Source organism: Triticum urartu, chromosome 5A (assembly GCF_056163025.1).
Source record: "Triticum urartu cultivar PI428250 chromosome 5A, HENAU_Tu73, whole genome shotgun sequence".
Classification (NCBI taxonomy): Eukaryota; Viridiplantae; Streptophyta; class Magnoliopsida; order Poales; family Poaceae; genus Triticum; species Triticum urartu.
The window spans coordinates 563488167-563499621 of NC_141877.1; the positions used below are offsets into that span (position 1 = coordinate 563488167).

General features: G+C 50.0%; 1 pseudogene; it reads right to left on the reverse strand.

Annotated features, from left to right (window-relative positions):
• Positions 1-208: 208 nt before the first annotated feature.
• LOC125505966 (putative UDP-glucosyl transferase 73B6 pseudogene) lies at positions 209-1853 on the reverse strand (annotated as a pseudogene).
• Positions 1854-11455: the final 9602 nt, after the last annotated feature.

Consider the following 11455-nt stretch of genomic DNA (forward strand, 5'->3'; position numbering starts at 1 on the left):
ATCGTGCAGTCACAGAAACGTTGAAAATAGCCCACAACCTAATGTAAAAAAAGACATAAAGCCCGTGGCTGACAACACAACAAAAGATAAAACACGAGCCATCGGCATGAGGAAATAGCACGAATATGAAAGTTCTATGTAATGGTTGTAGATTTAGATGTAAATTAACTATTTCACATCTAATGTAGAGTAGCAATTTCAGGCTAAGAATAGCTATTCCTTTTAATATGATTTTCTCCCCTTATAACAGGCACTTGTCCTAGTGAAAGAAAACAAAAACAAATCATCATCATCATGAAACTAAATTACACTGAGCGTGAGGCTATGACTATGAGTCCCCGTTGCTGCGAACCCTCGAGGCATTAGCCTCAGTCAGATCGTCGATCACGCGGTGTAAATCGCGCCACGACGACCCGTTCTCGCTGACCGCGGCACGCGCCTTCTCAGCCAGCTCCCCTGCTCTTGCCCTCATCTTATCCCACCGCTCTCCGCCCTCCATGAACCCGGCCACCGCCCGACCGATCGCCTCTGCTGGCACGGTGTTCGCGTCCTCCACTCTCACGTTGCGCTTGCCGCCGTCCCACAAGCGCGCGCCGAACGTCGCCACCTCGGTGACCAGCCGCTCGTTGATGAACTGCTCGAACACCAGCGGCCACGTCAGCACCGGCAAGCCTGCCGACGCCGCCTCCAGCACCGAGTTCCACCCGCAGTGCGTCAGGAACGCGCCCACCGACGGGTGGGCCAGCACCGCCAGCTGCGGTGCCCACCCTCGGACGACCATGCCGCGGTCGGCAACGCGCTGCTCCCATCCCTCCGGCACCCACAGGCCGTCGGAGTCCTCGGAGCGGACCACCCACAAGAATGGCTTGTTCGAGGCCTCCAGCCCCAGCGCGAGCTCGCGGATCTGGCGCGCTGAGAAGCAAGCCCAGCTCCCGAAGCAGGCGTACACCACCGATCGGCTCGGCTTGGTCGATAGCCACTCTAGACAGTCCACGTTGCCATCGCCGCCCCGGTGCACGGCGGAGTCCAACGGCAGGCTGACAGGGCCGACGAAGTAGGCGCGGCGCGCGTCGACGCGTCTGTACTCGTCGCAGTATGTTTTTTCGAGGTCGGCGAAGGTGTTCACGATCACTCCGAAGCCGGCGAGCTGGGCCGCCTTGATGTTGTCCCACTCCATAGAAAGAACAGCGTCCTGGAGGAGGAACTCCGGGAGCTCCGACGGCGGGATGGCGATCTCCTTCCCTGGCATCCCCGGCACGATGACTGACGGGGCGGCAACGCCGTCCCGGATTATGTCAGAGCGGATGGCGTAGAGGTTGTTCATGGCGAGTTGCGCGAAGATGCCGACGGGGTGGAACGTGAGGCGCGGGACGCCCATCTTCGCGGCGATGCCCGTGACCCACCAGAAGGGCACATCGGCGACAACGGCGTCGGGGCGGTGCTCCAGGAGCAGCTTCTCGTGAATCGGCTGCGAGAGGTCGACGGCGCGGAACACCCGCCAGGCGTCGTGTTGGGCGACGGTGCCGAGGCACTCCACCCCGCTCTCCAGGCCGACGTCCGGGAACGGGTAGCGGAGCAGGCGCACCGCGTGCCCCGCGTCCACGGCGCGCGTGACCGTGGTGGCGATCAGCGCCGCGTTGGCCGGCGTCACCACCATCGTGGCCTCCACCTCCGCCGGCCGCGCCGCGGCCATGCGGCACGCCAGGTCGGTCATCGGGATGAGGTGCCCCCGCGCGAAGAAGGGCAGGAAGAACACCCGCAGCGGGCGCCTGCCGCCATCACTGGCGGCGCTCATGCCCGCAGCAGCCTCCATTGAAGGAGAGGTAGAATAGGAACTGCGCTGCGCGGTCACGACCGCTCCCAGATCCGTGAATATCTCCCGAATATGGCCATTCCTAACGCTATGCGCGCGCAACGCCAATCTCGCTCGCACAAATCGCATGGGATCCGAGCCAGCTTGCCCACCAGGTCTCAGGCCTGAAAATCGTTCCTTCTTTTTTCCAAACCGGTGTACAGCCCGAATACAATCGCATCGTATTATTCCACCATACACCCCCACTGGAACGAGATGACATTTCAAAAAATTGTTTCCCAACGTGGAGGAGTCGCTGCATCTGAAGAATTCCATTTAGAGAGATGATGGTTTTTTCAACATTTGCTATTCCTATGGACTGTTTCTGCAATTTGCGATTTTATTTTGTACCGTGAAACTGGAATAACAGATGGGTGTGGGATTTTTTGCAATAGCCCAGAACGTTACCACGAAATGCGAAGAGCTTCACATAGACTTTTGGCATGCCTTTAGTTAGTGAAAAAAAACATGAAAACACTACTGAACTTTACTAATGCTATATCCGAACTTTATATTAAGGATTCAAAGACTGCTTTATAACTATTTCATATCATCACTGGACCTTGCTAGATTCAAATGGGCGGTTCACATAATTCGCTGAACTTTTTTTCGGTTCACTTAACCCACCCGATCTATCCCAAACCGTCCAGAATTTTTCATTGGTGGGTTTGCACAGTGGTTTTGCTGACATGGACGAGGTCAAAGCGGTTTGTTGACAAGTGGGGCCCTCCTCTACCCTCTCTCCCGCATTTGCAGCCACCTGAGAGTGTCCGAGCTTTGGCCGGCGGCCACCGTCGTTGTGCATGTGGCTGGAGGAAGCCCAAAGCCACGCAAAGATGTTCGGAACATCTGCCTGGTTGCCCTCTTCAACTACGCCATATTCATTGTGTCAAGCCACCCCCAATCGACCATGGCATCCTCGTCTCCCTCGCCACTGCTGCCAGCCAATGCGCCAAAATTCGCCATCACCGGCGTGCTCCCCGACCCCCATGACCCCTTCCTTGACCTAGGACCACATCGCGCAACTTCTGGACAACTTCTCGATGAGGCCCGCGACCACAAGCCCCTTCCTCATGAGCCTGCACTCTGGCCCCCGCCTTCAGCATCCATGGCATCGCTGCAGAGCACCCCCGGTCTCCCTTCCTGCTCCAGCACCCCCTAGGTGAGACCCTGCTCCTTCGGAGCCTCTCTGTTCCTTCCCTCATCTATGTAGCTTACTTGCGTCGTGCGCTGCCCATAGCCGCAGCGAGGGGAGGAGCTTGGCCATGTAGGGAAACATCCTCAAGGACGTGCGGCTCCAAATGGGTGGGGCGATCAACTTCAGAGGAGCAACATGGTGCTCACAAAGCAGAGAAGGAGTAGCGGGGGTCGCCGTAGGAAGAGATCGAGGATGCGACGGTCCATGCCGAAAGCGGGGAAGAAGATATAGGCGACGGAGATTCACGCTAACTCGGACAAAGTTGTTTGGCAGGAACATATAGTGGAGGGAGGGGAAGCTCTAGGACAAGGCTTCAAGGCGAGGGCAAGGTATTGACTGCGCAGGCAAAGAACTACATCATCGGCGGCGTAAAGTGGGCCTCAACTGTGCTCTCGGCGTACAGGAGGAGAGAAGGGTTGCGGCAAGAAGGCCCCACTGGTCAAATATCAGCTTGACTGTGCCCTGCAAATGAGCTCAGAAAACCAACTAGAGATGATTTTTGAATGATTTGAGATAGATTAGGGGGTTAAGTGTACCGAAAAAAGTTTAGGGGATTATGTGAACCACTCGTTTTCTTCTGGGGAGTAAAATGGACCTTTTTCATGACTTTTTTAATTCACATATTGTGTCCTAAGAACTTTAGGAATACATGTTCAAGTTTGGGAATCTCCTCTCCTATGTCGAGTTTATTATCTGTTAGAGACAAGATGTGAGTTGGTGACCGCATCCCCAAAGAACGTTTCTGAATGTGGGACTATTACACTCCACCATGAAGAACTTCAATTAATGTTATATTGTTCGGTAAGTTTTTTCGTTCGGGGTCTTGAGAAAACAATCCTACAATTACTGTGATATTCGCATCACTATACGGTTGCATATAATTGTCGATGCGCACTTTATATCCTCGGTTGCGGTCCTCTTATGGTCAACCGCGAAGAACTTTAGAAATAGTAGCCATATGTGCCCGAATGCGGATCTCTTGCACTCTGTCATGAAGAACTTCTATTTTTTATATCGATCGGTAAGTTTTTCCATTTGATATCTTGGGATAACAACCCTACAGTTATTATGATATTGTGACACTAGACACTATGTAGCATCGGGCACTTCGGGCACTTCGAACAGTGACTCGACAATTGTCTACCTTATCACTGTTTTGCGCACTTCATATTATTGATTGTAGTTCCCTTGTTATCGACAAGGAAGAACTTTAGATTTAACGGCCATATAATAAGCACCTTATCTACTGGCTCTGACAAAGGACTTTTCCTTATAGTGTTGTTGTCCATCTAGAGGCCATTTATATAATACTCTCTTGATAACTTCCATTGGGATTTTAGGATATTAACCCTATATCACATATCATTGTTGATTCACACTTTATATTCCTAATTGCGATTTTCTTGTCCTCGACCACAAAGAACTTTAGAGTTAAAAGCCCTATAGTGAGCACTTCACATAGTGGATATTTTACCTAACCAGTTCCTGGCAACTTCCATCGGGCACTTCGAAGAGTGACTCGACAATTCTTGTGGTATTGCCATATAAGACCACTCGTTATAACACTACACCTTGTCTACTATATCACCGTTCTTGCACACTTTATATTATTGGTTGCACTTCCCTTGTTCTCCACAAGCAAGACCTTTAGATTTAATGTCCATATAATAAGCACATTATCTAATGGATTCTGGCACTCATATCGTCTTCAATGAAGTAATTTTTCGTAGTGTTGTTTTCCATCTAGAGGGAATGTTATATAACACTTTCTTCACAACTTCCATATGACTTTTCGGATACTAACCATATATCACATATCACTGTTAGTGCGCACTTTATATTCCTAATTGAGGGTCGCTTGTGCTCAACAATGAAGAACTTTAGAATTAGAACCCATATTGTAAGCACTTCATATAACCTTTTCCGACACTCATTTTGTCTTCGGCGAAGATCTTTTCCTTGTAATGTTACTAGCCATATAGTGGGAAGTTTATATAACCAATTATCGGCAACTTCCATCGGGCACTTCAAATAGTGACTCGACAATTCTTGTAGTATTGCCATATGAGACCATTCTTTATAACACTAGATCTTGTCTACCATATCACCGTTCCTGCACACTTTATATTATTGCTTCCATTTCCCTTGTTCTTCACAAGGAAGAACTTTAGATTTAATGGCCATATAATAAGCACTTTATCTAATGGATTCTGGCACTCATGTCGTCTTCAATGAAGTAATTTTCTTATAGTGTTCTTCCCTATCTAGAGGAAATTTTATATAATAGTTTGTTTACAAATTCCATATGGCTTTCTGGATACGAACCATATATCACATATCACCGTTAATGCGCACTTTATATTCCTGATTGTGGGTCTCTTGTCCTCGAAAACAAAAAACTTTAGAGTTAGAAGCCATATTGTGAGCACTTCATATAACCTTTTCCAACACTCTTTTTGTCTTTGGCAGAGAGTTTTTCCTTGTAATGTTACTAGCCATACAGTGGGCATTTTATATAACCAATTATTAGCAACTTCCACCAGTAACTGCGAATAGTAAGTCGACAATTCTTGCGGTACTGCCATATAAGACCACTTTTTATAACACTAGACCTTGTCTACCATATCACCATTCTTGCGCACTTTATACTACTGGTTATAGTTCCCTTGATCTCTTGTTCTCAAGAAGGAATAACTTTAGTTTTAATGGCCATACAGTAAGCCCTTTATCTAACGGATTCTGGCACTCATATCATCTTCGACGAAGGACTTTTCCTTATAGTGTTGCTGACCTTCTAGAGGGCATTTGACATAACATTTTTTTACAACTTCCATTGGGATTTTATTAACATAATATTTGACCTCTCCTTTATCTATTCAATTTCCGGCTAGAGATAATATATTTTTTGAGTTGTTGACCACACCCCAAATATGGACTTTCTCATACCATGATCGATGTTTTATGACCTATGAGGGAGTCCTGGATTAGGGGGTGTTCGGATAGCCGTACTATACCTTCAGCCGGACTCCTGGGCTATGAAGATACAAGATTGAAGACTCCGTCCCGCGTCCGGAAGGGACTTTCCTTGGCGTGGAAGGCAAGCTTGGCGATACGGATATGAAGATCTCCTACCATTGTAACCAACTCTATGTAACCCTAACCCTATCCGGTGTCTATATAAACCGGAGGGTTTTAGTCCGTAGGACAACATACACATCAACAATCATACCATAGGCTAGCTTCTAGGGTTTAGCCTCCTCGATCTTGTGGTAGATCTACTCTTGTACTACCCATATCATCAATATTAATCAAGCAGGACGTAGGGTTTTACCTCCGTCGACAGGGCCCAAACCTGGGTAAAACTTCGTGTCCCTTGTCTCCTGTTACCATCCGGCCTACACGCACAGATCGGGACCCCCTACCCGAGATCCGCCGGTTTTGACACCGACATTGGTGCTTTCATTGAGAGTTCCTCTGTGTCCTCGCCATCAGGAAGGATGCCTCGCCCCGTCTTTAAAGACGGCACCGTTGCTAAGGGAGCTTTGGCTGTCGGCCAAACCCTCCGGTTAGGTGGCTTTCTTATGACCGCCTGTTCGGCTTCTGCGCCGACGATGACCTCTCGAGCCATCAAAAACAATCTTCATGTCAACTCGGAACTCGCCGAGCAGTTAGATCCAATATAGCTTTCCTCCATAAACGAGCTCTTGGATCGCTTCACCGCCCTGGGAGTCGCTACGGATTACGACCAGATTGGGCCTAAAACCGATCTGAGAGAGATTAACTCTCCCCAAGTCACCCATCATGTTGCCGTGGTAGAGGGACAGTGCGGCGACCCTTCATCTATCTTAAGGACTCGCTACGTCTGGATCCCCGATCCCTCCAAGCCGGATACCCGCGGAGGGGAGGATATCACTCAAGACCTGAACTTAGAGTCAGGCGACGGGCTGGATTCATTAGACAACATCCAGGAATCCAAATTGTCGAGTTCAGAAATTCCTCGGCCTCTGAGGCTTCGATGGGGTGAGGCTTCAGATTTAATTCCACCCACCCACCCCAACATAAGCGATCTATCCAAAATCAGGCAAGAACCCGATGAAACAGTACATCATTACTAGGCCAGATTCCTCCTGGTTAAGAACAGGCTAAGGGACTGCCGTGAGGAAGACGCAATCTCAATCTTCTGCAATAATTGCACGGACAAGGGAATACTCAACACCATAAGTCGCCGTGATATTACACGCTTCGCTGACTTGGCGTCCATTGTACGAAAGTACTGTGCGATGGAAAGCGCCTGGAAAACCGAAATAAAATTTTGGGACAATCCGGCCCTGAATACAAACCCAGTCTGAAATAAAAGGGTGCATCATCACCAGTCACCCGGGTCAAGCACTAAAAAGCAAAAACCCTCTACAGGGCATGGAACCGTACTTGAAGGGTGGCTTAATGGACCCTGTAAAATTCACAGTACAGAGGACGCCACACCAACTCACAGCCTCAGAGCATGTTGGATACTCCGGCAGGTGGCCAAAATTGGCAAAAATCTCCTAATTCCGGAGGCCACAGAAAGCCACCCCAGAGACACCAATATGGTATTAACAGTCTTCGAGACTTTAGCATCAAATAATATGTGAAAAAGGACACTCCGCAGCCTTGCCAAAGTCTACCAAGTAGCAACAATAAACCCATGGAGTGACACGGCTATTACCTTTAACGCCAGTGATGAACCTAAATTCCGAACAGCCCGAGCACTAGCCGCATTGGTCCTCAGTCCAATAGTGGACGGCTTTCGTCTTACCAAGGTACTCATGGACGGCGGTAGCGGATTGAACCTCATTTACGAGGAGACTCTTCAAAAAATGGAAATAGACTGGAACCGCATTGAGCGAAGCAGCACAACCTTTAGAGGAATAATCCCCAGTCGGGAAGCGCGCTGTACAGGAAAAATCACACTAGATGTGGTGTTCGGCACGCCGGATAATTACAGGTCTGAAGAGGTCACGTTCCAGGTGGCTCTGTTCAGCAGCGGTTATCACGCTCTGCTAGGGCGGGAAGCGTTTACAATCTTCCAAGCAATACCCCATTATGGGTACATGAAGCTCAAGATGCCCGGGCCTAACGGGATCATCACTCTCGCTAGTGATCCGGACATAGCACTCCGCGCCGAAAACAAGACAGCCGCACTGGCCCTCGAGGCACTATCCGAAGCCCTAGCGGCTGAGGAGCTGACTGCGCTGCGCTCTACGGTGAATAGGGACGATGTGGTACTCGACAAAAGATCCAAGTCCACCTCCTTTAAACTGGCTCCTTTAAACTGGCGGACGAAATAGTCAAATTCCAAGTCCATCCAATGGACCCCAATAAAACAGCTTCCATCGGGGCACAGTTAAACCCTGATGTCGACGCCGCATTGCGAGAGTTCCTACGAGAGAACTGGGACATTTTCGCCTGGCACCCTTCAGACATGCCAGGAATCCCACGCAGGCTGGCCGAGCACAGCTTAAATATCCAAACAGGATTAAAACCTGTCAAACAGGCTCTTCGGCGTTTTTTCGAACCTAAGAGACAGGCCATGGGAGAGGAGCTAGCAAAGCTATTGGAGGCCGGATTCATCAGAGATATAAAACATCCGGACTGGCTAGCAAACCTGGTGATGGTACCAAAGAAGGACAAATCCTGGCGCCTGTGTGTTGATTTCAAAGACCTTAACAAGGCTTGCCCAAAGGATCCCTTCCCCCTCCCCCGCATCGACCAAATTATCGACGCTACCACAGGACACGATTCGTTGTGTTTCCTCGACGCATATTCTGGCTACCATCAAATCAAGATGGCAGAACCAGACGAAGCCACAACGGCATTTATCACACCATACGGGCCATTCTGCTTCAACACGATGCCCTTCGGGCTCAAAAACGCCGGCGTAACATATCAACGCATGATTCAGACATGTCTGGCAAGCCAGATTGGCAAAACAGTGGAGGCATATGTAGATGATGTGGTCGTCAAAACAAGACATGTTGAATCTCTAGTAGACGACTTGAGGCTCACATTTGATAACCTTCGAACATACGACATCAAGCTCAACCCGGAAAAATGCGTTTTCGGCGTTCCAGCCGGAAAGCTCTTGGGCTACATTGTATCCGGTAGAGGAATTGAAGCAAATCCAGCCAAGATCCGAGCTCTGTCGCAACAAATACAAAAGTTAACCGGATGCGTGGCGGCTCTAAGCCGCTTTATCTCCCGCTTGGGAGAGAAGGCCCTACCCCTTTACCGCCTCCTTCGGCGCACCGAACACTTCAAATGGACGGACGCAGCCAGGGCCGGACTCGATGAAATAAAAGCCATACTGGCAACAAACCAAGTCCTGGCCACGCCAAACATTGGCGAACCAATGCTATTATACATTGCAGCAACACATCAGGTTGTAAGCGCAGTGTTCGTCGTCGAACGAGAAGCAGACGGACACAAATTCCCCCTTCAAAAGCCAGTCTATTATGTGTCCACTGTCCTCACTCCCTGCAAATCACGGTACCCGCATTATCAAAAGATTGCGTACACGGTATTCATGGCATCCCGGAAGCTACGACACTACTTTCAAGAGTGTTCAATAACGGTAGCCTCAGAAGTACCACTTAACGATATTATAAACAACCGTGACGCAACGGGCCAGATTGCGAAATGGGCCATCGAGCTCCTCCCGTTCGACATAACTTATAAGCCACGACGAGCCATCAAGTCACAAGTCTTGGCCGACTTCGTCGCAGAATGGACGGAGGCCGAACTCCCTAAAGAGTACGGCACATATTCAAATTGGATCATGCATTTCAACGGCTCCAAGATGTTGGCCAGACTGGGGGCTGGCGTCGTTTTGGCGTCCCCCACAGGAGACACAGTTCAATACGTACTACAGATTATGTACACGGACTCCAACAATGCAGCCGAATATGAGGCCCTTTTACATGGTCTCCGGATGGCAGTATCCATGGGCATCCAAAGCCTAGAGGTGCGCGGGGACTCGAACCTCGTAATATCCTAAATAAATGGAGACTTCGATGCCAAGGATCCAAAAATGGCAGCTTACCGCAACGTCGTCCTAAAAATGTCAGCTCGGTTCGAGGGGCTTGAATTTCACCATATAGCCCGGGAAAATAATCAGGCGACAGATGTCCTGGCACACATCGGCGCAAAACGCGATGTAGTCCCCCCCAGCATCTTCTTGGAAAGGTTGTTCAAGCCATCCGTAGCATGGGAAGGGGAGCCGAACAATAACAGCCCGGACCCAACCGCACTGCCCAACACCGACCATTCTGACACAATCGGAGGCTCTGCCAATGAAATAACACCTTCAGCCCACGTAATAATGGCCGTCATCGCCCCGTGGACAGAACCATTCCTCGCCTACCTTACTAGGCAGGAACTCCCCGAGGACCAAAATGAGGCACGCTGCATAGTGCGACGATCCAAAGCCTACAGAGTCCACGAGGGAGAGCTTTATAAGAAAAGCACTACCGGAGTCCTTCAAAGGTGCATCTCCGAAGAGGAGGGGCGGAATCTCCTGGCTGAAATTCATGCCGGACTCGGCGGTCATCACGCTGCAGCCCGGTCCCTTGTAAGCAAGGCCTTCCGTACAGGCTTTTATTGGCCGACGGCCCGGGCAGACGCTCAGGACTTAGTCCAACGATGCACCGGTTGCCAGCTCTTTGCAAACCAAAGCCATATGCTACCCACCGCCCTCCAAACCATCCCCATTACCTGCCCCTTCGCGGTCTGGGGGCTTGACATGGTTGGACCCCTTAAAGGCGGAACCCACAAGCAAAAATACTTACTGGTCATGGTGGATAAGTTCACCAAATGGATAGAAGCCAAGCCTGTTAAGACGGCCGAATCCGGACCTGTGATAGACTTTATATCCGGGGTTGTACACCGTTACGGCGTCCCCCACAGCATCATCACTGATAACGGCACGAACTTCACAGCCGATGAGGTAAAACTCTGGTGCAAAAACATGGGCATCAAGCTCGATTATGCTTCCGTCTATCACCCACAAACTAACGGCCAGGTCGAACGTGCAAATGGTCTTATCATGAGCGGCATCAAACCCAGATTAGTGCGGTCCCTCAAGGAATCTAACACGCATTGGGTAGAGGAGCTTGACTCCGTACTCTGGGGGCTGCGGACCACGCCGAATCGCACCACCGGATACACACCATTCTTTATGGTGTACGACGCAGAGGCAGTTTTGCCTTGCGACATAATTTATGACTCACCTCGAGTGCGCATGTAAGAAGAAAGAGAAGCCGAGCTCGATCGGCAGGACAGCTTGGACGCATTGGAGGAGGAGCGTGACGTGGCAAAAGCCCGTTCCGCATTTTATCAACAGCAGGCTCGAAGATACCAAAGCAGAGAAG